Raw genomic sequence first — 26,415 nt, 5'->3', positions numbered from 1 at the left:
TTATGATACAGAGCTAATTTGTCATTTGCAGCTCTATGTTCAGCATCTTTGTTGCCTGTCTTTGCAGTTAGCTTGGCACTAATAATGATACTTGCAACAGATGCTAAACATGTTGAACAGAAAGCCACTTAAAATGGCCAGTAAAAACATTAGAATATGTTAATGCTTGTCACGTAGGTGTTCACCAGGGCTTATTAACCCTGGTTAGTTAGACATCCTATAGTAGTAGTAGTAGTAGACACTGGAGGAAAATAGTTCCAAAATATGTTTCACTGGACCTAAAGATATCTACTTCACTGTTTCTTTACAGAGATTGTAAAAATGTCTGAGAGTGATTAGCTCAGATGTGGACAACTGCTGTGTAAATACTTAGGTTAGTCTGACAAGGTCCACACCAGTTAAGCTGGGTTGTTAAGGATATAAAGGTCTGAACTGATGAGACTATGGAGGAAGGTAGGATTTGGGCACCTGAGTTTTTATGTGCATTTATCTCACCTGAAATGCCTAAAGCTTTGTGGAACATGTAGTTGAGCAAGGTTAAGACTGGATTTCCTGATTCCTTCTGGCAAATGGCAAGTTTCAGGCTACATATTTTCTACAATAATTAAGGGACACCCTGTCAGTTAAGCAACATGTAATCCACTGTAGTGTTGGATTAGGACCCCTGTGCCTCCTTAGTCTGGGTTTCAGTCTCCTATATGCAATAGACTGGGATTTTCTTCCAGTGTCTTAGCTCCCAGTGTTTGTTCACTCAGGAGCAAAAAAAGCTTTGCAAAGGCTTTGTGGACTGAGCCACTGACTCCAGAAGTTGCAAATCTCACCTGTGTTTTACCTGCTTTTCAGCCATGAAATACTTTTCTGGATATCACTAAGAGCTTGGCATGGTGGCTGCTTAAGCAAATTCACAACAGTCACTGAAACACAACCTAAAGCTGATTTGCTTGGCAGGACAAGTAGAGCAGGTGGACAGTGATGCCTGCCCTGCAAACGCAGTTCTCACACAAATCACAGCTCAGCCCTGCTTGTGCAGTTTGCACCAGTCAATCCAGATGACTCCTGGGAATGGGATTCTCACCATGACCATGAGTGACAGCTCAGTTCCTACATGTGGCAATTCCACTCCCCAGAGAGTAGCTTCAACATGTGTCAGAGTTCTTAGCACCGTGTTCCTTCTGAGGGAGCCATTTATTACTTTCTCAATTGGGTGTTACCTTATTATCTAGATCTTAACTGACTCAGGTAGTCAGTTCCAGCTGAGAACATGCGGTGAAGCCTATTTTAGCCAGGTCCAAAGGCTTTCAAGTACTGTCATGGTGGTTGACTCAGAGCCTGTGTGGTCGCTGCAGTTCCTCAGCCTGAAAAAAAAAAAAAAAAATCTGTAGGTGAAAGCATCATTAATAACTTTTCTGGCTGTTGGGCTCTTGCAGTTCAGCACTGTCTGTTCACCATGTTTATATAGGTTGAATGGTATAGTGTGATTGGCATAACAATAAAAGATTGACAGCTAGATTTTCTCTGAGTGTTTGGTATTACATAACCTGATTTTTCTAATAGAATCCCAAAAGTCTTTCTACGAATATTGCACCCAGTACAATTTATTTATTCAGACTTTGGATGGGAAACATACATAGACCTAAAAAGAGTTTCTAACCTGCAGCAAAATTCATTGCTAGAATATTAATGGGAAACATACTTTAAAATAATATGATGCTATGTGAATTCATTTTCAAAATCAATTGTTTAGAGATAACATTTTGCAATACGTAATGAGCCCTATTCCTGACTTTGTGCTAGTTCTAGTATTCCTTTCTGCCATGCAAATCGACATATAATACAACATTTAAGTTTACAGTAATTCTACTGACTTTGTTCTACAGTATTTTATTTTTTTTTTGCCAGCTACAGTTGTTGGTTTGAAACTTGGAAAGATAAAGTGATGAATATGAAGAATTAGTAAGATGTCACATCTTACTGCTGTCATATTCATTGGGATTTAGACAATCTTTTCTTGGATCCTCATTAAAACTCCCTAACACAACTGAAGATTAAGACAAAATAATCCTATCAGATCTATACCAGGTGATACTCAGAGATAAACCTTACACAATAGTTTAAATAATACTACTTCAACGAAACACATCTTTGCCTCTTTAAAGTTCATCAGATAGCCTTAAGTACAGGAAGAATTTTCAGAAATCAGAAGTTGTGAACACAATTCCCTGCAAGGCCTGGCTTCTTATAAGTCTTTAAAAACTAAAATTAGAGGGGTGTTGGAAGGGCTGTATTGTAACTGTCAGTACTCAGGGACCTTCTATGTATTAATGGAAAATACATTTTAAGTGCAGATGGGTGATAGTGACATCATCTTTGTTTATGTGAGAGGCATAGATGCTGTTATCAGTCAGTTCTTGGTCATGAGTGCACATGCTGATATATTTACATAAAAGCAATCATTAAATCACTTCTTTGTTGTTTGTGTTCCTTTCTTTTTCTTCTTGAACAGAAGAGGTGTAATCCCACTTAGATGTTGACAGGATACGGGATGCATGCAAGAATCCTTTAGGAGGGTTAATTTCAATTCTTGACAGTTCGATTTAACCTTAGTTTTGGTTGTCTATCACAAATGAAGTGACAGAACGTTTATTACTTGCACCTCCCTCCACACACTATATATTACTAGATTTATTTTTGTCCAGCTTAATTTCAGACAGCTTATTTTAATTATTTTTTTAGTAATATACATTATTACTACAATGTTTTAGCATATTTTTTTAGTAAAAGACTGATTTACTGAGAAAATTATGATTTCTCATACATGTTGTAAGAGATCCAGGTTTAGAACAGAGAATCCTGCCATATAGTGTGAGAAAGCCTAGTTGTTCATGTCATATTGATAATCCATGTTTCTTCATTTCTTGACAGGAAACCAGAATATCTATGGATAATAAGGACCTTTAATAAGTATAAAAAATAAGGATGGAACAGCCCTAATCAGCAGCCATTCTCAGCAGTTTCTGGGGAGAGTGGAGCCACTAACTTTTTTCTCCTTCTAAACCAGCTCCTGTAGAAAAACAGCCATGGGAGAGAGGAAAATACAGCTATACCGAAGAGAAAGGATGAAAAAAATGTGATACATTAATAGAGACAAAGTTAGGTTCTACCTGAATTCTGCATAAGATACCTAATTTGAAAAGGTGATTCTAAAAATGCTGCACAGCTGCCGTATATTGCCTGGAGACTCTAAATTCCATATAAAATTATTTTTTGTTCTTTAGCAGAAGATAAATATTTTGTTTCCTTAAAACCACTCAAGCAGAGAAATATCACATAAGAATTTTGAAATGCATATTCTCCTCTGCCTTTAATGTCCATTATGTGTGTTCTTGTATTTTATTTAATTCACATAAAATACAGAATCATTGAATTGAGACTAGACTATACATTTGTCTTCCCCCAAATAAATATAAGTGTCCTGACTACGAGGAAATAGTTTTGTTTCAGTGGATATTTTTCCTTGGCAGCTGGGCTGCAGAAAACACTATTCTTTATCTGAAAAAATATCCTTTCTCCCCTAGATATATATAGATATAGACAGATATAGATGTAGATATCTAGCAGATATATACACATACACACATATATACATACACATGCATATACATATGCACACATACATATGTGCATATATCTATATATATATCAATCTTCTATTTTCTCCTCTCATGTTTGCCCTACTTTCACCAACAGAAGCAACCACCTGCAGCAGCGGTGACTGAGAAAATCCCAAGCATACTTACAAGTATTTACATGGAAATGTTGAAGACTGAAATGTCTTCAGTCCAAAAAGAAAGCAGAAACTTGATTTCACTGAAGGATTGTTCTTAAATCAGATCAATTACTTAAAATAGCGCATCAGGCACCAGCGCATCTTTTATGTCCTTTTGAATGCCAGAAGCAAGATCTGCTCCCACTTTGAAAAAAACAGGGTCATGTGGAGCAGAGTCTTCTTTTCTAGAGGCTTTGGGATAAAAAATGTTGAGGGTAAGAGAAATGACATTAGCTTTAGAGATGGGTAGGGTTTAAGCCATGCCATTGTTCTGAGCATCATGATAATTTGGGCACCTCTGTATCCAAGATACAGGTCTTTTCTAACCCTATTCTGAGATTCACAACTCATATGGATCCTGTATGCTCCAATACAACATTGGGTGTCTAAAGCTTAAAGGCTGGATTCTTAACATTGCAGCACTCACATCTCTTTGGACTCTTGGGATTGTCAGGACATAAAATGAAGAAATAGAAAATAATGGAATGGACTGCAAAGATGGCTTCAGGTTAGCAAAGAGAATAAAGGTAAGGAAAAAAAAAAAAAAAGAGGGCTGCTTTTGTTGAAGGAAGAAGAAATTATTTACTGTTCTCCTAGAGTTGCTTTGCAATACTGAATAGCTAGGGAAATGTGGTGGCTTGAAGGACAGAATGTGTAATGTCTCTAGTTTGCCATTTTTTTTGTTGTTGTTTGGTTGGGGTTTTTTTGGTGGGTAGGCGTACACATGACACATATTTGGTTAAGTGAGTTTTCCCTCCTTAGCTAGTGGTTGCTAGCTGCTGAGCTGCTGTTTTGGCTGCTGAGTAGCTCCAGTGCCTCTTAGCAGTTAACACGGACTGTAACACCTGACTGCTCCCTCACTTTCCAAGTGAGCATAGGCTGCATCAACATTTCTGCTCCCTGAACAGTTATGCTCAGCCAGCAAGGAGAATGAAAACAGAAGGTAGGAACACCTCTACTTTCCATTTTTATTTCCCAATGTGCCTAGAGAGATGGCAGTGGGAAGAGAGGCGGGAACATAGAAAAAGTAAAAATAAGTCTGTAAAAATAAGAGAAGCTGTGATCTCATGCCCTAAAAGGAAGGAATGGCTTTCCCATAACAGCAGTATCTTTAAGAATCCCATCCTTGGAAGCCTAGGGAATCCAAAGAAAGGGTATGTACAGCTGCCAATGTTGGCAGCAATGTGTGTCCTGGCCATTTGCCTGGATTTTATAGATGTCTGGGAATCTGCTGGATTTTGGCTAACTGTGATGATCTGCCAGCAGAAGTGGTGGTGACAGGAGAAATAAGAAGGAGCTGATGATAGCTGGAGCAAGTGACAGTGCCCAAAGGACTGGCACAGTTTGAGACCCAAGGGACATGGAAATGATGTAAATGAAGTGAGAAAAGCTAAGATGACATTTTCCTAATGTTGCCAAGTATCTACTCTGTCTGCAAACATTCTGTCTTGTGCAAGGTTATGGTCTAATATCCTCTTAAGCAGGTGCAAATGCATGAACTTGCCATGCTAATTAAACCTGCAGAGCCTATTTCACATGTAGAATAAATTACTGACTTTCTTTCTTCAGCAGCAAAGTATTTCTTTTTCCTGTGTTCTTTTGGATATCCTTTCTATAAAATTCATACAGATTTTTTCACTTTTAGAAGAACAAAGCTTCACTCTAACATTTTTTAAAAAAATCTGACAGAAGCAAGAATCCTATTTTTTTTTAAAACCAATATGGTTGGTAATGGATTTTTAAAATATTTTTATTTTAACAGAGAAAATCAGCAATGTTCCTAATGGTTTTCTTGTGGTCTGAATTATGAATGTCAGATTTCAGCTACTGCTGCACCTCATAGACTTTACATTACTTTCAATGAATGACCATGGAAGCATGAGCATCCATAACTGCGAAGTCCAGAATTAAAGGCATCAGTTACAATAGCTATATGTGTACATGTATATGTATATATATTTTTTTATAAACTAAACATTTGCTTATGGGAGTATGTTCAGGTGCCCTCATGTTACAATTTAATAAAATACTTACTGGAAAAGCTTTTTTGAAGTACTTCTATTGAAATGCTTCAGCAAGTGGCATATAGCACTACCCAGTAGACTACAGCTCATGAAAACGTGCAGGGCTTAATTATGTTGCATTGTGAGGAAAACTGAAGCTTGAAAAAGTTTTCTGTTTCATTTTTTGTACAGTATCCTTCAGTCCTAGTTCCTGCTTGTACTCTAAATGGCTTTCTTTGATTATATCATGTTTGAATATGTTTTTAGAAGCATTTAATTAACCTCCTTTTCGCTCCAGAAAAAAAACCACAAAACAACAACAAAACTTTCCAAAAAGTTACATTATTTTTCAGAGCAAATATTTGTTTTCATACTTCAGTAAGAGCATGTAGTAGAGTAAGTGACCCCATTAGGATAAGGATGAAAAAATTTCTTAATTGAAAGTTATTCTTCATGATCCAGTCAGAGTCATCAGACTTAGTCAAAGGCTGGCTTATATCTCTCAGCTGTAAGGAGAAGTCTAAACCTCTGCAGGCCTTTCTAGCCCTCAATATAATATAGAGTTTATGCTTCTGTTATCTGAGAACTGCAAATATATTCTTCTGGTTTAATTCATGCATATTTCCATGCACTGGATATTTTTTATTTTCAGTTTCAATCTTCACAAAAAAAAAGTCAAGTATGTATTTGTATTCCACTGAGTTTATTAGACTTCAGCATTGATTTAAATGATTGTAAAGAGAGGTGTCCAAGTGGGAACACTTTATGTCTGTTTAGGAGGCAATTTCACACTATTAGAACAGTGACCATTAAGGAAGCTGAGTAAGGCAGCACACAATGCTGCTAAGCTTGGCATAACAGGACAATCAACATCTGAATCCTAGCATGTCCCTTGCAGACATTTACCTTACAATCTTTAATTCTAGTTGTACCATGAATATGATAAATACCCCCTGCAGTGGAGGCATATAAAATGCAAAGATCAGCTTCAAAACAGAAATATCAATATAAACCAGAGAACAATAAGAGGACAATGAGTAAAGACTTGCAAATCTAGGCAAGTGTTGATTTAGAAGCTGGAACTGCCTCCACATGGGACTGAAAATCTGTGACATCTGTATTTAGAATGCAACAGAAACAAGAGCATTGAAAAATACATTTTCTAATGCCCAGGATTCATTAGGAAATCGATTAAAAAAAAAAAGTCCATCATATAAAAGATGTATTAATCATATACCATTTCATCTTATAAGTCATATATTTGATCCATATAGGGTGAGACTGGTTCCACTTTGTCCAGTTACCTTATATTGAGTGTGACTAGTAGCAAAAGACTATGAAGAGAGAGTAAGACACATGGCTTCTACAAAATGAACCTTCCCTGTGTACCTTTTTACTTTGCAATAACTAGAAAGCCTAGTGACTAGAAGTCACTTGCTTTACTGGGAATCTGGATCTTGTATAAGACTCATCCCTCCTAGCCACTGGAATTGTACATTTGCTGGGAGATTTTTAGCACAGAGTAGAAGACTTCCAGGTTGTACATGTTTACACTTAAAAGTTACTGTCTGATTTGCTGTCTTTTCCTTTGTCTTCATTGATTACTGTATAAAGTTCACTCATGAAAGGTCTGTTTGAAGGACTTTTGCTTTTCCTTAATATCTGAAAATTATTAGTCTGCCATTGGTTGTGTTTGCAAGTTGCTGCCTCTAATGTATGAAAAAATTATACACAGAGAGCACTTTGAAAGTACATCTCAAAAAAAATGTCTCTCTTCATTTGAAGAAATGTTATAGTAAGTGGAATTTCTTGTTGCTTCTTAAAAATGCCATGAAACCTATAGTCTGCCAGGCAGAATTACATCAGCTGAGGGAGGAGGACAGGGTTTTTAGCCATGTCTGTTATTACTGATTATCTGAGCATATGTGCTCACTTCACCTGAGCTGGTGGCTGTGCAGTCCCCCAGTGCCACCAGTACATTTCTTCTCTGTAGCAGTGGTGGTGCTAGGTAAACTTTCTGACTAAAGTGAGGGCAGCAGTTCACATCGTGGCTTCTTCCAGTCTCTGTGAAACACCTTTTCCTTTGTGTCAATAGAATATGAGGCACAGGATTAGATCAGGACTGGCAAAAGCAATCTTCTATTATCAGAGGCATTTAAATGGCCTAGTCATAAACAACACTTGAAAATCCGGCAGGTTTTTTTTGTTGTTGTTGCTGCCATTGCTACTACCATCAGGTTTTCTTTCAGATGAAAAAAGGTTTTGAAACTTTCTTTTTAATTGCATAGGGTCATTCTGTTCCCAGCTTTACACACTGTTTTATAATTTAAATGGTGAATACACTCTAAGTTTATGTCTCTACATATTTGGTTAAGCTAACAAAACCATTACTTTGTCTTCCCTCAGATGGCTTTTTGGTCCCCTGATGATCCTAATAACTACTTTGTGCCTGATGCAGTTTGGATTTGTCTTTCTGGTTGAACAGAAATTTACATAGCTTTCACTGAGGCAGCTAATGTTCATTATCTGATGCACTGGGATAGCCCTGGGATAGCAGAACAAATCTCAGGAAGGAATACAAAAAGAGGGAGACTCCTGACTCCCTCCAAACACTACTCCTCTAAAACATCTGGCAGTGCTAGAGGGAAAAAATGGGCACCTGTCTGCAAGTTTTGATCCCTGTGCATCCAGTCTCTCCTCTTTTAGACCATTGGATGTACAAAGAAGCAAAATGACAATACAGGCTCTGTGTAATATCTTTCATGCAGCTCAACTGATGTGAAAAATTTCTTCTGGAGTAGTCTTTCTTGTCACAGTGTTTGCAATAGCAGGACCTGGTTCAAGTTCAACCTTGCAGAAAAATAGTGCTACAAGAAAAAGTGCTAATTTTGCACTTTGTCGTGGAATTGTAACACTGACTGTTGCACCAAATTAAAACTCCAGCCCTCCCATAGCTCTGGGCATGACCCTGAGAAAGAGTGGCAGTATTTTTCTTTACTTTCTGTTCTCTAATTATAGATCTTCGACATACTTCAGTCTTTTTATCCTGAAGGAGATTATATCTGCTTTTTCTTTCCTTTAATGTTACTGTGCTATTCAACAGCTTTTGTATAGCAATAACCATAACAAAAAAAGGGGTTCCAGCCTTTTTCCTCTGAAAGATGAACTTCTTCATCAGAAACATATGTTCAGCAAAGAGCAATAGGAGTCTTCTTTAGTCTAAAATGTTCCTGTAATTTAGATGCAGTATTAAAAATTTAAGTCACAAAGAGCTTCAGACATCATCAAGAAATTGGTACAAGAGTGTCTGAATGAACACTGCTGAGAAGCAGCCAACGTAAGGACTGAGACATCTGAGGATATTTTCCATTAATATTATTGCATCATCTCAGGCATCACACAAAAATACTGTGCAAAAGCGGAACTCAGAAATTTTAAGGAAGAGCACCATGATCCAGGCCTTTGCTAAGTTCCTGTGCAAAACTATCCTGTAAAGTACTGTCGAATTACCTTTTTTTTTTTTTCTTCCTTAATTCCTTCCACACAAGCACATTAACTTAAAACCAAAGTGGGAATACTGCCAGCAAATCTTTTAAGGTTAAATGAGCTTGAAACTGAAAGCTAAAAGTATTACAAGTGTGGGATTTTATGCAAATAATACACATTAGTTTGAATGTCTAAAGAACCCCTAAATGTTTTACCGAAGCATTTTGTTTCACCTGTAATGTTTAATTACCAATTTCTTATCAATAGCCTGCTCAGGGAATACATTTAGGCAAGATCCTTTGATCCAGAAATACTTTTCCCAGTTTTCCAGAACTTCAAGGAAAACTTTAAGACAAGGTTTCCAGGGAACCAGACATCTGGCTTTGAATGATAATGAACCTTAAAAACCATAAAGGTTTCTGTACAGGATTGCAGAATACTGCTTTCACTTTTGTTTTTATTCTTGTAGTGCTTAGAAACCTCACCTGTTTTGCAGGCTATTAAACACATAAACATAATACTAAAAAGCTCAAAGTTAGAGTGTAAAGAAATATGCGAAAAGATGGAAAACAAGATCATAAGATGAATAAATAATGATCAGACCTTAACTTACATGTCTGTGTACAGGGAGTTTCACTGACAAGACCAGAAATTGTGAGGACAGGCAGTAATTAGTCTGCACAAGGAAGTGCAGATCTATCCTTGGAATAGGTACTGTGCAGAGCTGTAACTAGTACAGTTGTACCAGGTGCACCAGTAATGGAAAAAGTAAACTTCCACAAAAAGTGGAGATGCCATGGAGCGAGCAATTAAGCACCATCCCAGATCCATGCATGAAAGTCCCAAATGGTTTCAAGGGCTGTAAACATAGTCTTAACTACAGTTGCAATTAAATGTTATTTTTTTTCTTTACAAAGAAATATATGACTAGATTAAACCTCTAGATCAAAAGTAGTTTTATCTCTTTGTGATGTTTGTTATGAATGCTTCGTGAACCACACTTAACTATACACATAGTAGGGAGCAACACAAACACCATCCTAAAGAAGGGAGAGACTAACCGAGGAGGTGGACGACGAAGTGGTACGTGACAAGAAAGCAGTGGAAGGGAGCTAGTTTTCAGATTCAGTAGCCAGTAGCAAGCTACTGCTTTTGTTTGCCCGTGGCAACTGTGGAGGGAGCACAGGATCCTCACTGAGACTGGATGGTCCCTGCTGCTCCTGCTAGTTTGGTCTCCAACCTCAGACTCCTGAGTGCTTGCACCCCCTGTGCTTGCTCCTGGCTCTTCTGCCCCATGTGGCTGGAGGAAATTTTATTTTGGGTCTTTCTGCCTTTTGAAGCGAAACCTTATGGAAGAGATTGCCATTTTGTACAGGTTATGTTAATAGTTTTAATATAGATTTTGAGTAATCAAATACAGATCTGTCAATTCAGAGGACAGGAACCAGGATTAATGCAAGGATTAATGCATATTTTAACTTCTACATCTTGGAGGAAATAGCCTTCTGTTAGTTCAATGTATATATTAAATTAAAACCAAATTTTAAAATGATTCTTTCAAAAGGCTTTGTAGTCTTGTTTATATTGTAAAGGTAATTTTGTAATTGCTAGAAAAGTGCCCATGAAAGATTACTGTTTTCAAAACAACATGGATAAAATTGTGTGATGTAGAAGCAATTTACTTTTTAATAAGTACATTGTTCTTATTCAAAGAGATTACTGTATTCAGTGACAGCAAATTTTCTTGAGACGAATTGTCTAAAACCACCTTCTTTCTGATATTTTTATTAAGTAGCTGAATAAGTATTAAGATAATTTTTGTTTTTCTTTACAGACCAAAGGATTCTTTTGATTATATTTTATTGCAGTGTTTCAAACATATGACTGTAAGAAACAAAAGCTGCATTACAATGTTAGAATTGTAATTCTGTGTCTTGTAATTTAGATTGATTTTTTTTTTTTTTTTAATTATCTTAATTGTCCATCCAGGGCCAGAAACAATGACCAGGGAAATAAATAAGAAAGTCCCTGTCAATTCCATAGATTTTTGGGTAAAATTTAATGCCAAATCTTTTTTCTCTGTATAAATATACTTTCATGTCTCCCTCTCCTCCTAGAGTAAAGCAATCATAAAAACCTTGACAGGGAAGTGGTTTCTTTCAGAAAAGATATCTTAGTTTTTGGAACTCATCTCACATTCTGCTGATGTATTCTGTGCACATTAATTCCCATTTCAGTAAAATCCTGTAAGTAAAGTAACTGCAACAATGAGATAGAAGAAGTAACAAGTAACAATGACATTGTCTTGTGTCCTGAATGAGATAAATACAAACTCTAATGGGAAAAAATAAGTTTTCTTTTTTTCTATCTCTTTCTCCTATAGGTATAATAATTATGAATACTTCATATCCTTGCCTTTTGAAATAACTAAACATCCTCCTTTTAGCTTCTGTTCACTTGCTGACACATAAAGGAGTGAAACATTTCCAGCCCCCCCTTAACTCTCCTTGAAATGTTCACATTAATTGTTCACCCGTGGGTGGGACAGTCACCTGCTGAGGAGTGCTCAGGTTCTGAACCCTTTGGGCACCTACTCTTCTGTGCATCTACACATCAGTTCTGCTGTGCCTTTTCTTCCAGGCTTTTCTGGGCAAGGTGAGGAGCCCACTTTGTTTCTCCTGCACTGGCTGATGTGCTAAATGTAATTGGTATCCCTCTGGACAAAGAAGAGGTAATGTGTGTGGGCAGCAAATCTGACTCTATTACTTGCTACTTTAAAAAAATGTTATTACTCCCTGGTAGTCTTGGACATTTTCAAACAATATGGTACTAGAATAAAGAATAGCCTACAGTCTGGAAGGTGGAGCAGTAACTGTGAAGAGGAGGACTGACAACCCTTGGGATGTAATACAACACAACATAGAGACACACAGCAGCTGAGAAGTTCTCAGGCTCAAAACATTTGGGTTTTGTAAGAGCCCCATCTTTCACCCAAAACTTTTTATTTTGGATGCAGCCAATGTGGCTTCAGAGTGGCCTGTGCAAAGCTGTGATTATATAGGAAATGAGTAAGAAAGATCCTGACTCCTTTTTTATTACTTCTCTTTAAGTGAAATATGAAATGAATTAATAAAATGGCACCTGATGTACCTGATAAGAGTATGAAGAGCTACACTTAGCATAACATTCCAAAGTTAAAAATTATAAGTTAGCAGTTATAGAATGGTAATATTTGGATTGTATTAATAGGCATTATACCACAGTGTTAAGCACAGTTGAAAGTAGCACAGTGTCTACATGCTTAAAATTTCAGTAAGGGACGCTGTGTGAAAATGCACTCAACTTCATACCACAATATGTAGATACATAGATAATGAAACATCTCTCTCTGTGTTACCAGATCACAAATCCTGATATACATCCAAAATATAAGACCTCATATACTGGTTTCATTCTGAAGTTTGACAACACCACATATTGCTGCCTCTTGGAGCCACTTAAACTCCCTCATTAAACACAGAATAAGTATCAGCATCAATCTGTGGGTAATAAAGAGCTATTTGTGGGGTTTTAGCTTCAAGGAAGTCCCTGTTCAGACAAATAAATCTGTCTGGGGCTATTTCTATACCAGAATCATGCTATTTCTATGTCAGAATCAAAGCATTTGGTAAAAAGTATTTCAACACTGTTGCACTGTGCAGTTTAGATACATTTAAAATATGCTTTTTTAAAAAAGATGGTTATTTAGAGGGTTCTTATTTACTTGGAATGTTACAGCATTCAGTGACCAAAAAGATCAGTATTTAGCTTTGAAAAAAGCCTACGTCAACAGCCCTCTTCTACAGGATGTGAATCAGACAGAATTTGCTGTATAAAAAGCTGTGCTAGGAAACTATCACTATTCCAAGCAAAGAGAAATCAGGAGTACTTTCAAAGCTTGACCTATTCTTATTTCTGCATTTTTTTTTGCTTCATCTTAATATTCTTGACTGCAGTTCAGGGGAAAAATTGAGTCTTCCCACCATCTGCCTCTGATGTCCTGCATACCGAACACTGCAGCGATGACTTTGCCTATTGCTTTTGACTGTTGTGTGTCAGTTGAAGCCAATGACTATTGGAGTCATTCACTCTAGAAAGAATAAAGAATAAAGTTCTCAATAATAAAGACTGGATCTACCTGTGAAAGGAAAATGCATAATTATTTTGCCAAGTGGAGGTTAAAAAAATACATTTCTGATCACTGCTGCCACCTAATTGCTCAGGAGAGACATTGATTTGAAGAGCTCTCTATGACTGTGGCATCATTCAGTGCAATCTCTCAGTGAAATAACACTATTTCACATTAACAGTATGTTGTACACTTTCAATGATTGTAACATCTTACACGAATGTCAATTAGTTAATTCCCTAAGCTATGCCCAGAAGAACTATGCCCTGGGAACTATTATTATAATACTTTAGGGATAGATAAACTGAACTAAAGCAGTCAACATCTCATACAAAGTCAGTGACCTTTTAATCACCTTACTAACCACACATAGTAATGGCAGTTATTGGTCTTGTTTACCAGTGTGTTTAGTTATTTACCTTTTCAGAAATACAGAAAGTGCATAAAACATTTTTTTTTAATATGAATTTTTTTTAAGATGAAAAAGCTTGTAAAGTGGGAGGAGGAACCAGAGGAATACAGTTACAAGAGTATTGGAGAGAATTCCAACTTGAAAAATCAATTCTTTACATGAGGAGTTTTTATTTTAAACCCTATGCAAGAAATCTGTTGGACAGAGCTGGGGAAAAGCCACAATTTAATAGTTAAAATGGATAAAGTTAACAGCAGTGCTATTGCTTTCAGGCTAATATTTGAAAGACATTAGACATTTGTCTTCTCAGCATGATGGCACTATTTGACCAGTGGCAATAATACTCAAACTCTTTACAGTTTTTGGTTGTACATTCATAGGACTCTTGCAATTAGTAGAACACAGCCACAGTGAACAGTTACTTTGAAAGAGCTTTACAGACATTAAAAGCCTAATCCTGCCACTTCAGATTATGTTCTGTGATCATTACTAACAGAGGCCATCAGGATAGCAAAATCATAGCCTGGGTCCAATGCTGTTACCCATGTGGAACTGCCCCATTCTCTGCCTACTAGGTGCACTCCTCCAAGGAACTGGGCACAAAGCACAGTAGAAGCGCTCTAATGTGTTTCTTTATACTGTTCTTTTGTTGCGGTGTTGGAGAGGTTTAAAGGCCTTTATCTCACAAGATAAAATAAAAATTCAAAATGTTTTGGATCTTTCTGGAGAGCAGCTAACAAACAAGGACAGGAGCTTTTAGCTGCTCACCTTTTTGCTAGGTGAAAGCATACAAATCCAATATGAAATAAGGATGAGTGAGGGACAACTGAAGACACTAGCTGAACACAGCTCAGGACAGTGTGTATAAAAAAACCCATAAAATACAACCCCCATAACCATTCTTACTGAAGATTATGCCAGATTCCTGGATTTAAACTTTAATGTCCTAAGAGCCCATTTATAATATTCAAAGTAAATGCAATTAGACATATTGCTCTCATCATCTTCTGTTAAAAATTAGTAGATTTTATTTCCAACAAATCCTAGGAGTCTCCTGTTTAAAGCAAAGTTTGTATCACTTACTTGAAGGATTTACTCAGAAAAGCAAGAGTTCGAGGAGACAGAGAGATAAGTGCAATGTCTTAATGCACATATATCACCTTTTAATAACTCCACAAAAACATTTTTGAAATTCAGAGAGCTTATTTCCAGTCTTATTTGTTACAGGCTTTATTTATTTATTTATTTATTTATTTTCTTAATTAGCATTTGTGTAGAGTGCTGCTGTGGACAGGCTAAAGTTTGGTTTCCTGTCTATAATTGCATTTTTCACTGCTGAGTTAGTAAGTGGTAAGGTAGTATCTCCTGCCTTAGCATTAATGTATTTATGTCATTTAAATTAAGGTTGTTATCAAATCTGTTAAAAAATTCGTACATATGTATATAGTTGGCATAAAGAAAAGGACTTCTCTCAAGGAGATGTGCAACTGAAAAAGTGCATAAAAGGAAGAGATTTCATATTCTGATGTTATTCCATACTTCTTAAATTTTGGAATCAGAAAAAAAGAAACCAATTAATCAGTTTTTCTCTGTTTATTGTCTGCTTTTGGGGAGAAAAAATAGTATCTCTGAAAAGAGAGTGAGAAAGAGAGTGATTTCTCTGTGGTAGTTCTACATATATATAATAAAAACCACAATGGAAGCATCTAAGAAAACAAAGGATTTGCACAATTGACCAAATGATGTTATGAAAGCAGAACCATTAAATTGGAAAGGTAGAGGCACAGGAAAAGCATAATTTATTGTCTGTGGTAGATGGTATCATATTTTTTTTCAGAACCTAATAGGTTACAGAAAGTTTCCAAAGCATGTCATATAAGATTATTGCAGGTTCTAATCAATATTTATATCAATCCTGAGACTCTCTTAATAAATTAACTAAATTATGTGCATTATAACAGCAATTACCAATTGCTGTAAGTAGAAAGAAGACTGGCTATCTGAGTATGAGTGAAAATGTGTTAAGGAGAAGACTGAAGACTGTTTTTTTAGCTCTCATCCTCATCTTTTTATCAAAACCTCAGATATTTGAATTTCAGAGGAAGAAAAATTAGATCTCATTACACCTATTTTTTGATACTAGAGCATCCAGTTAGAAGAATAAACTTATCCTGGATTGGGCAAGGACTATCAGCATGGTGTGTAGGAGTAATTTCTAATTTGCCCATGGGTTCACTTTCAGAAGTACTAAGGGGTGTCATATCAATTCACTCAGCAGCCTTAAAAGGCTTCAGTACTTAGTAAAGCCAAGGCATATTATGCTGAACTGCTGAAGAAGTACCTTTACTTAGTATGTGTAAGTATCCCTTTGTACTGTAACTACAGCAGGAACCTACCTTTCTTTATATTTATTTTGTTAATGCCCATTCATAGCAGCTTTAACACATGGTAGTTATACATGTCTCTTTAAGCTTAGGAACTGTTGTGTATGCAGCGGAAAAGTTACCTGGAACAGTTTTTCAGTAGAGTTTTCCTATTGGCTTATTTTCCCCAGAATGTTAGAAATATTATTCCTTTTTCTGGTGATGTTTTCCTGCATGTTTCACTGGGTTTCACATGGCTCTGGACATTATAGTACTGCCTTTCTTTATGCATTGTTCTCTCTGTTGATTTCTAGTGAGACACGTGCAACTCCTGCTTAATCAGTTGCATACAATACAGCTGATGCTCTGACTGAGTCCACTGCATCTTGCATTGAATTGCTAGCTTGGCATATGCTCAGTATTCAAAGAATCAAACCCTCACCTTCTCAGCATTTGCTAGCAGAAAAATGGGTAATATATAGGTGTCTGGTGAAGAGATAGGCAGTTCTGAAATACAACTAAACAACACATTTACACAAATGCACACACAGTGTTAAAGACAACATAATACACACAAAACCATCACAAAGCAAGAATTATTATACCTTTTAATGCAGACATTCTCAATTAAATGGACTCATGAGGCTCGACAATTTTAACTGAAGTTAGTTCTGTGGTTCAGACAAGTTGACACATCAATTTTGTAACAGAAAAAGGAAAGGGGTAAAATTGAGAACTTTCCTAAATATTCCAGAAAAATATACTGTATCATTTAGCATGGAACCAGATACATTACCTAGATGTATTAATAGAAAATGGAGGGTGTATATTTGTAACCACAGCGACACACAGAAATCATCTTCTGCATGATATGAAAGCTCTCTTCAACCCCTTCTGAGGAGACACCTCACTCCCTTGCATCCAATTTATTAAACATACATAAGATCACAGTGCATCATAGGCAATGTGAGAACAAAATGAATCAGATGGGTTGACAGGTTTCTGAGAGGAAGCAAAAATTAAAGCATTAGAGAAACCACATAAATCTCTATTAACGAAATTTCTATGCCTAGCTGATACCATTAGCCATGGAGTTAAAAAAAACAGGTTGCATGGGGAAAAGATTATGACATATCCTGAGGAATCATTGCATGTTGTGGCCAATTTTTTAGAACACTTGCCAAGATTTAGATTAGCAAGTGTGGCAAAAAGAAGCACAGGTACTGAAATTACTGGTTTCTTTATAGTACCCAGAAAAAGACTTAACATGCTATCTAGCATAATTATGCAAGACTTGAGTCATTATGTTTGCCAGAAATACACTATTCAACTTAAATGTTGACGTCCTCCTTCTAATGGACCAAGAGGGATCTGTCACATTTTTAAATGCCTCAGATTAAACTAGAGTTTGTTTGCCTATTTACTGTTTGGATTGGTGGATTTTTTGGGCTGTTTTGGGAGGGGGTTTGTATTGACGGAAGTCATCACTGAGACAGATCAGGAGTTAGATGGATTTTAATCCAAACACAGACAATCTGGAGAAAAAAAAATATATAAAAAAATACTAATGTCTGGTTGATTGTCCTAGGAAGCATACTAGGAGAAGAGCAGATGAAGCCTGCACTCATACATTTCATCATAGTATTTCATTTTAATATAGTGTGCCAGGGGACAGTATCTTCCAATTAGCTATAGAACAGTAAGGATACTAATTAAGTGGAAGTGGATTTCTTGTTTGGTTAGACTGTATCTTCTTGATCTGTGATGGTGATGACAGCAATGGTATCTAATCTCACCCACCCATCCATCTGGTATTTCTAATGTTCTTGTAGTACTGTTGTATCTACATCATCAGCCGTGGATGTAAAATGTGTAAAGACTGCAAACAAAAATAAGGACTGACATATTAATTGAGCAACATGCAAATTGTTACATTTACAGTGCTGGGAAGTGAGTACCCTAGGGACCTTCTCATTACAGATCAGCTGCTGATATGATTATGTTAACACCCAGCTGCCTTCTTTTGCCACGCAGAGGTTTGTGCTGATACCTACTCCCACTTAGTACTGCAAAAGGAATGACTTAGTACTGTACAATTAATGCAATGACACATTGCTGGGCACTTCAATGTGATTCTGTGAAACAGTCATGAGGAGGGGGAAGAAAAAAAGTGCACAGCAGTATTTCATACTAATTACATTTATTTACTGTCTTTGAGCTTGATTACATAGAACACCTTCTTCTACAAAGCTGGCCAGTATGTCACTACTTTCTTATGCATTTTTCTTCGTTTCTGCTTGCTTTGGAATATCTACATACTCAGTTTTCCTTTTCAGATAATTATCTTCCAAATAAGCATTGTACTGTCCCTTAGGCACTAAATATTAAGTTCTCATTTCAGCTTCTCAGTCACAACCATGTCTTATTCAGCTTTATGCTTTTATGTCCCAGCTCCAGCCTTTTCAGGAAATCCTTTTGTGACAAGAATTCAGGAATGGCTCTATAGCACTGTTGCTTTTTTCAGCCTGTGCATAATGTCATCAACAGGTTGAACCCAGTTGTTCACTGGACAGCAGATTTAGATTAATTTTTCAGGTGTTTAGCTATTTTATATACACTTTCATTTCTTCAGCTTCCTAATTTAAAGTGGTTGTTTTACATCTTACTTCAATTCACATCTTTAGTTTAAGTGTATTACATTGCCTGTCAAACACTGACTTGTTCAGAAGTTTTATTTCATGATTCCCTTAAATTCTAAAGCTTAAACCAGCAGATGAAAGCTGAAATGTGATGTGTGAAAATGACAATTACTTTCATTTCTGTTTGTTTTATAACTCAAGTGTCTTAATAGGATGTAAGAACATTTGTATGTTGAAAAGGTAGAATCCCCTTTAAATTAAGGTTATGTTCAAGTGAGAAAAAAGGTAACTATGGCAGGACCAGGTAATTAGGGGCTAGGGCTTTTAATCTGGTGTCCACTGATTTACTTGTGCCCTTGTTTTCAAGCCACTGGCTCTTTCTCACCCTTACTTTTGCGCCACTGCTGCACATCATCACTGCTGCATGTGTGGCCCCTGGCTGGGTGCAGACCAGTACACACTCTCCCCAGTGGCTGGAAAAAGGAGGAGAGATCCCTGGTCAACAGATGAGTTACCCAGCCAACAGGTCAGCTTGGCCTGGGGGAGCCTCAGGATCATGACCAATACATGGCCACAGCTCAGATCCCACCATGCTATAAAGTGGTGTCCCCAGCAGAAAGCCCTTGGTGTGGTTCTCCTTGGAACAGCAGGTCTGTAACCAGAAGCCCTCCCCTTGGGACTGGAACATCACCCAAGGAAACTTCCCAGGAGTGTGAGCTCTCCCCCCGTTTTGGCGAGCGATTATTCTTCTGGATATATACTTGAGTGAGCCTGCACCCCCTTTTGGGTGAGTGATTACTTTTTTTGGGGTATCTTTGAATGGAAGGTTTTTCCTTTTGTGAGCTAGTGTTGTGCACATTTTGGGTCTTCTTTCTAAAAGGACTATTCAAGAAAACGCAGGAATTCTTAAGTAAAGTTACATAATATTGTATTCCTGCCTGACATCTGAACTCGTGGTTAACTTTGGTCTGAGTGCTGAGTCATTTTGATTGGAATGAATCTTCATTTTGAATAGCTGCCCTACCTTAACTTCATCGGCCTCTCCCCCCCACACTTTTCCCAGGATTTCTTGTATGTAGTGGAAAAAACAGTGAAAACAGAGATGCAAATTTCTGTGTATTCATACTCTATTACTTGGGTGAGGGCTGGAATTCACCAGTATCTAAAGGAGAGAGAAGTATGCTAGCACATCTTTCTTATCTGAATTGTTAGAGAGCAGATTTGTTTAAACCCCAGACAATTTTACCTTTCTGGTGGACAGAAACCTCCATGAAGAAAATGCTGATGAAGAAAATAGTTGCCATACAGCACTAAATTGCTTCAAACAGAAACACCAAGTATGTTAAAGAGCTGGTGCAGGAAGGCTCTTGTTCTTGGTCTCCTAAAACCACTTTTCCTGTAGCAATCCATGGTTTCCTTTGGCAGCGCTAACTGTACAACAGGTACATGTTGTGATCAAAACATTTGATATCTGTGTCAGCTCCAAGAACCAGCTGCTGTCCTTACAAATACCACAAAACTCCAATCCATTTCACTGAAAATAAGATATTAAAAACATAACTAGGTAGCACCTAATCTGTATCTGAGCTTCTAAATTTAGCTTGCAGTACACATTTCTAACATCTCAATATCTACACCTTCTCACATCCTCATAAAAAAACATTTCTAAATGTCAGCTGGATACTGATACATTCATGTGACATAAGTAAAAGTTACCAGTTTTGTTTCTGTTAATGTAAATGTGAATACATTATGCATGCCAATTAATTGCACTGCCATTAGCTGGTTCTAGAACTAATCCTGGGTTGCATAAGGAAGTATGTGGCCAGTAGGTCTAGAGAGATCATTCTCCCCCTCTACTCTGTCCTGGTGAGGCCACATCAGGAATACAGCATCCAGTTCTGAGCACCCCCGTTTCAAGAGAGACAAGGAACTACTAGAGACAGTCCAGTGGAGGGCAATTAAGATGACTGGGGGATTGGAGCATCTCCCTTATGAGGAAAGGCTGAGAGATCTGGGACTCTTTAGCCTGGAGAAGAGAAGGCTGAGGGGAGATCTTATTGATGCCTGTAAGCATCTAAAGGGTGGGTGCAAGGAGGAAGGAGCCAGACTCTTTTAAGTAGTTCCCAGCAACAGGATAAGGGGCAACAGGCACAAGCTGGAACACAGGAAGCTACACTGAAATATGAGGAAAAACTTCTTTACTATGAGGGTGACAGAGCACTGGAAAAGGCTGCCCAGGGATGTTGTGGAGTCCCCTTCCCTGGAGATAGTCAGGACCTGCCTGGATGCAGTCCTGTGTAATGTGCTGGAGTCACTCCTGCTTCAGCAGGGGAGTTGGACTAGATGATCTCTAGGATAAACTGACAATTTCATGATTCCATGATTCTGTGATTAAGGAAAGAAATAAAAATGTGGCATTTGACTGTAAAAACAGATTGCCAAGACAGTTTTGGGGACCTTAAGAAACTTAGTATCTGCATAATTCCAATAAGTTCAAAGTTTAATGATTCTGCTAAAGCAGAATTCTTTAACAAAAGTTTATTTTAGGGGAAAAAAAGACTCAATATGCAAATCACCATGTTTAATTAGATTATTTCAAAACATTTTATATTAAAAATAATTAAGAAAATTCCTGAAATAATGCTTCCTGAAGGAAGTATTAGTTCAGCATTTTTAAAAACATGTCAGCAGCATATTTTACCTGCTCTGCACATCTGTTAAAACTGAGCATTTGCTTTGGAGATTGCATAGCTATCAGGGAAAATTATTGTATCACAGGGAATTTGTATAAAATATTCATTCAGTTAAGTATTCAAACCCCTCTGAGCCATTCAACTACTCAGTCAAAATGTACATATTCAAGGAGCAGAGGCATTGTTTTTATGATAATGCACACAAACTGATTTCTTAAGCAAATATGTTTTGACTTAGAAATCGATCCAACATTCTCAGAATTCCAGAAAATGTTTTGCTAGCTCTGTTGTGCTATAAGCACAATTTGTTGTGCTCTCAATAAAGCTATTAAGATGTTGCAAGGCCAGAGCTACTTTTCTGAGTTAGGATGCTTTGGTTTGCTGGGTGCTCAAGCTGATGCTGGGATGCACAGCCCTCCAATCTGGCTGTTTCTCACTCTGATCAGCATTATTTATTTATTTTTAACTTAGCTTATTAACGTTTGCATACTCTGCTCCGAGCTTGCTTTCTTCTTGCTTTGTTTTTCTTCATTCAAATGAGAAATAGAGGTCTAGCGTTTTTTCTGGCGCAGATTTTTGCCACACTATGTTAAGAACTTTGCCACATACCGATCTAATCTAGCTCCAGGATTAAAAAGCTATCACAATGGGCCTGGCTAAAGGTTCATTAAGCCTGATTTTTATGCATACAAAAATGAACATTTACAAGTATTTCAACTAAGAAAAGAAGAAATGGAGGACATACAGATGATTTTTCCTTCAGATGTCCTTTTACACCTTAATAATTTTATTTTAAAACTGTATTTTATTTTAAAAGTGCAGTGGGTAACCTTTTGCTTTTAGTTGCTTCTCAAAGACATGTTGACATGTTTTAGTACTTCATTTGCCCTATTCAGTTCACTCAGCTATTTCTCTCTTTCTTGTTTGAATGGGAAAAGGTTTTTGCATGTTTTACTCTATTTTTTTAACAGTGCTGGATTTTTTGTTGAACCTTTGCAAATCTTGGTGTAATTGTACATCTTTGTCTTTGTTCTCCAACTTGAAATATGTCCTCCATCTTGAAATGTTTTGACAATCTCTCTGTTGACATTTACACTGTGATTACTCTATTAAGTGACTATTCTGAAAGAATAAAATGTGCACTACTGAGGACTAAATAAAAAAAAATATTTTCTTTTTTTGTTTGTTTGTTTTTGAGATCTTCATTTGCTCCAAGAATGAAATATAAAATGTTAAAAGACAGAGAAATCAGTGTTTAATATTAAGGACAAAGACCTTGATGTTAAATTTGCATATTGTGCTGGTTTGAGCCAAGATTAAGACAGTTTTCCTTTTACTAAATTTTTTTCCTTCAGTGAGTTTTTTTTTAACTAGCAACAGTGTGTTCTTCTAAAGCTGATAAGACAGTGGAATGTTTTTCTAACTCCTGGGGCTTCAAGGTCGCACCTTCACTCTGCTGGCTCAGACACTATTGGGAGATCTATGACCTCCCCATAGGAGGCTGAATTACACAGACAGCAAAATTGGCCAGAGATATTCCATTCCATTTATCTACGTAAGCTCAGAGGAAGGTCAGGGATCACAGAAGACAACTTCCTTCCTGTTTCTTCTTCCCTTCTCTTCTGTCCACGGCTGGTGTCTGGGGAGGACTCCGTCCATCCATCACCATTGACCCCCAGGCTCGAGCTCTGCTGACCCTCATCACTCTGTGCTTTCTCCAGCAGCAGCTCCGGGATTTCTTGGGACTGTTCACAGCTCAGGAGATTCTGTGGGAGTTGCTGGGGGTGGGGGGAGGCGAGAGGCTCTTGCACATATCTGAACATATCTGTATATAATTGTATATATTTTCTTATATCATTAGTGTTTAATTAAAGCTGTGTAGTTTAGTTTTAAATCCATCCAAGTCTCTCTCTTTTTCTCTCTCTCTTTCCCTACCTGGGTGGGAGAGGATCGAGAGCATTGTTGTCAGATCTGAGTCAAATGGTGACACATATATTTCTATTTGAAAAAGTAACAATAAATTCATATAGTATTTACACTTCACCACAGTGCAGCAAAAATAAAGCCTTCTCATTGGCTCAGTGTGTACATAGAATCATAGAATGTTAGAGGTTGAAAGGAACCTCTGGAGATCATTGATTCCAACCCCCGCCTGCCAGAGTAGGACCACCTATGGCAGGTCACACAGAAATGCATCCAGATGGGTCTTGAACGTCTCCAGAGAAGGAGGCTCCACAATCTTCCTGGGCAGCCTGTTCCAGTGCTCTGTTATTCAGACAGTAAAGAAGTTTTTCATCAGGCTTAGGTGGAACTTCCTGTCATCCACTTTGTGTCTGTTGCCCTTCATCCTATCACAGACTGGAAAGAGACTGGCCTACTACTTTTGACACCCACCCTTCAGATATTTATATACATTAATAAGATCCCTTCTCAGTCTTTTATTCTCCAGAACAAGCAGCCCCAGGTCTCTCAGTCTTTCCTCATAAGACAGATATTCCAGTCCCTTAATCATCCTCACAGCCCTCGCCTGGACTCTCATAAGTAAATCCCTGTCCCTCTTGAACTGGAGAGTTCAGAACAGGACACAATACTCCAGGTGGCTTCTCACTAGGGCAGAGTAGAGGGGGAGAAGAACATCCTTCAACCTTCTGAACACACTCCTCTTAATGCACCCTAGGATCCCATCTGCCTTCTTGGCCACAACGGCACACTACTGCCCCATGGATAACTTATTGTCCACCAGGACTCCAAAGTCCTTCTCCATGGGGCTGCTTTCTAGCAGGTCAACCCCTAATCTGTATTGGTGAATGGTGTAATTTCTCCCCAGATGCAGGACCCTACCCTTATTCTTGTTGAATCTCATTACGTTCACCTTTGCCCAGCTCTCCAGTCTGTCCAGGTCTCACTGAGTGGCCTCAAAACCCTCTGGTGTATCAGCCAATCCTCCCAGTTTTGTATAGTCAGCAAATGTGCTGAGGATACATTCTGTCCCCTCATCCAGGTTGTTGATGAAGATGTTGAATTCAAGACTGGATCCAAGTCTACTGACCCCCGGGGTACTCCAATATTTACAAGTCTCCAACTGAACTCTGCACCATTGATCACAACATCTATGCTATTGATCAGCCTGGTTATAAAGAAGAAAGAACAGGTTTAATTTCTGTGCTCCTGTGTGGTCCCAAGACCATGGGTGAGCATTGCTTATCTGCTAGCAAGCAAATTCACATCTGTTGGGAGTAACTACTGGGAGCTTGACACAGGGGTTGTGTCTGGGGCTATCTTGGTGACTCCTCAGTGTGTAACTTCTACCACGAATCTGACAGGGAAGAACACATTTCGACAGCACCAGTGTTGACCCCTGCACTGCTGTTCCATTCTGGATTGATCAGTATAAACCATAAATAACCAGTAAAATTTAAAATGGTTTAAACAGACTGCAGTCCTCTAGTTGGTCTTCCTTTCAGTGAAAATGCATCCAGCTTGCTCTCCATCTGCCTTTTGCAACACCAAGTGAACCTGAACATAATGTTGAGGGTTTTTTTGCAAAATAGGATCAGAATATCCTGAAGTGTTTTGTCTTGCGTCAGAATATTTAGTGACTTAGACTTTCTATAGTAGTTTTTTTATCATCTTTTTTCGACCTGTGCTTCTCTAAAGAGGTATAAAAATAAATCTAAAACCCCCACTATCTTGAAACATTGTATTACTGATTCCAAATGAACTACAAGTAGTAATGAAATATATGCAACAATTGCAGACAGGTAGATTCTGTGAAAAAGTATTTATTTCATTCAGCAGCTTTCCCCACATATGAAAATTCTTCTTTGTTCATTCTACCATAGCATCACAACTGCTACATTTTTTGGTACAATTTTATATCTTACTAGTTCAATATTGTTTAATGCAAAATGATTTTTTTCTGAGCAGTGTTCCACAAATCTATTCAAACTGCTGTCATGGTGTATCTTAAATAAATAAAACAAAAATTAGTGATATTGAATATAACTAGGTGAATTTTCCTTGCCTCATCTAAACACTGAACTTCTGACTATGAAAGTACTAACACCAATGGTACAGGAATCTAATTTACATATAATTCTGACTTATTTGTATTTTGATTAGGTTACATGTTTCAACTAATACTATAAAATTACTAAAATGAGTAAAATACTTTTGGCAGCTGGAGTCACTTTCTGTATTTGCTTTTTGGCTATGTAAAATCTCTGATCTTAGGCCTGGATTGATGCCATGAAAGCTTACATACTTAACCATAGTGACTAAATCAAGAACATACTCTAGTGTTCTTATATACTAAACAAAGAAGGCTTATCAACTTCTGCAGACTATTGATCTCACTTAAGATGTTAATTTTCTCAGAAGCTGGCATTTGCTTTCTGTTGATCACAGAGGAACCGTGGCTTGCAGAGGAAACCATACTCTTCTCTAGGCACCATAGTCAAATGCCTATGTTTAAACAGGAAGAGTGGAACAAGTCTAAAATAATGTGAAAAGGCTTGTTGCTAAACCTCTACATTTTAAAGGGCTTTGAATAATTTACATACATTTCTCCAATACAGTGTATTTCCAAATGGAACATTTCTGAGAGTCAAAAGAGAATCAACAATAGATTTAGTCCTAATGCATATTTATTCAATCTCAAAATCCTTGTAGGAGAGGAAAACTTTATCTTTGAACTGTTGAAAATGTGATCTACAAAAAATGAGGAGGCTAGCTAAAAGGTAAGTAAACGGTAAGTTGAATTGGCAACATACATGCACTGGAGAGTGTTTAAAATAGCAGTAATATTAGCAAACAGAAACTA

The sequence above is a fragment of the Apus apus genome, chromosome 1, assembly GCF_020740795.1.
Source record: "Apus apus isolate bApuApu2 chromosome 1, bApuApu2.pri.cur, whole genome shotgun sequence".
Lineage (NCBI taxonomy): Eukaryota > Metazoa > Chordata > Aves > Apodiformes > Apodidae > Apus > Apus apus.
This window is presented reverse-complemented; position numbering follows the sequence as displayed.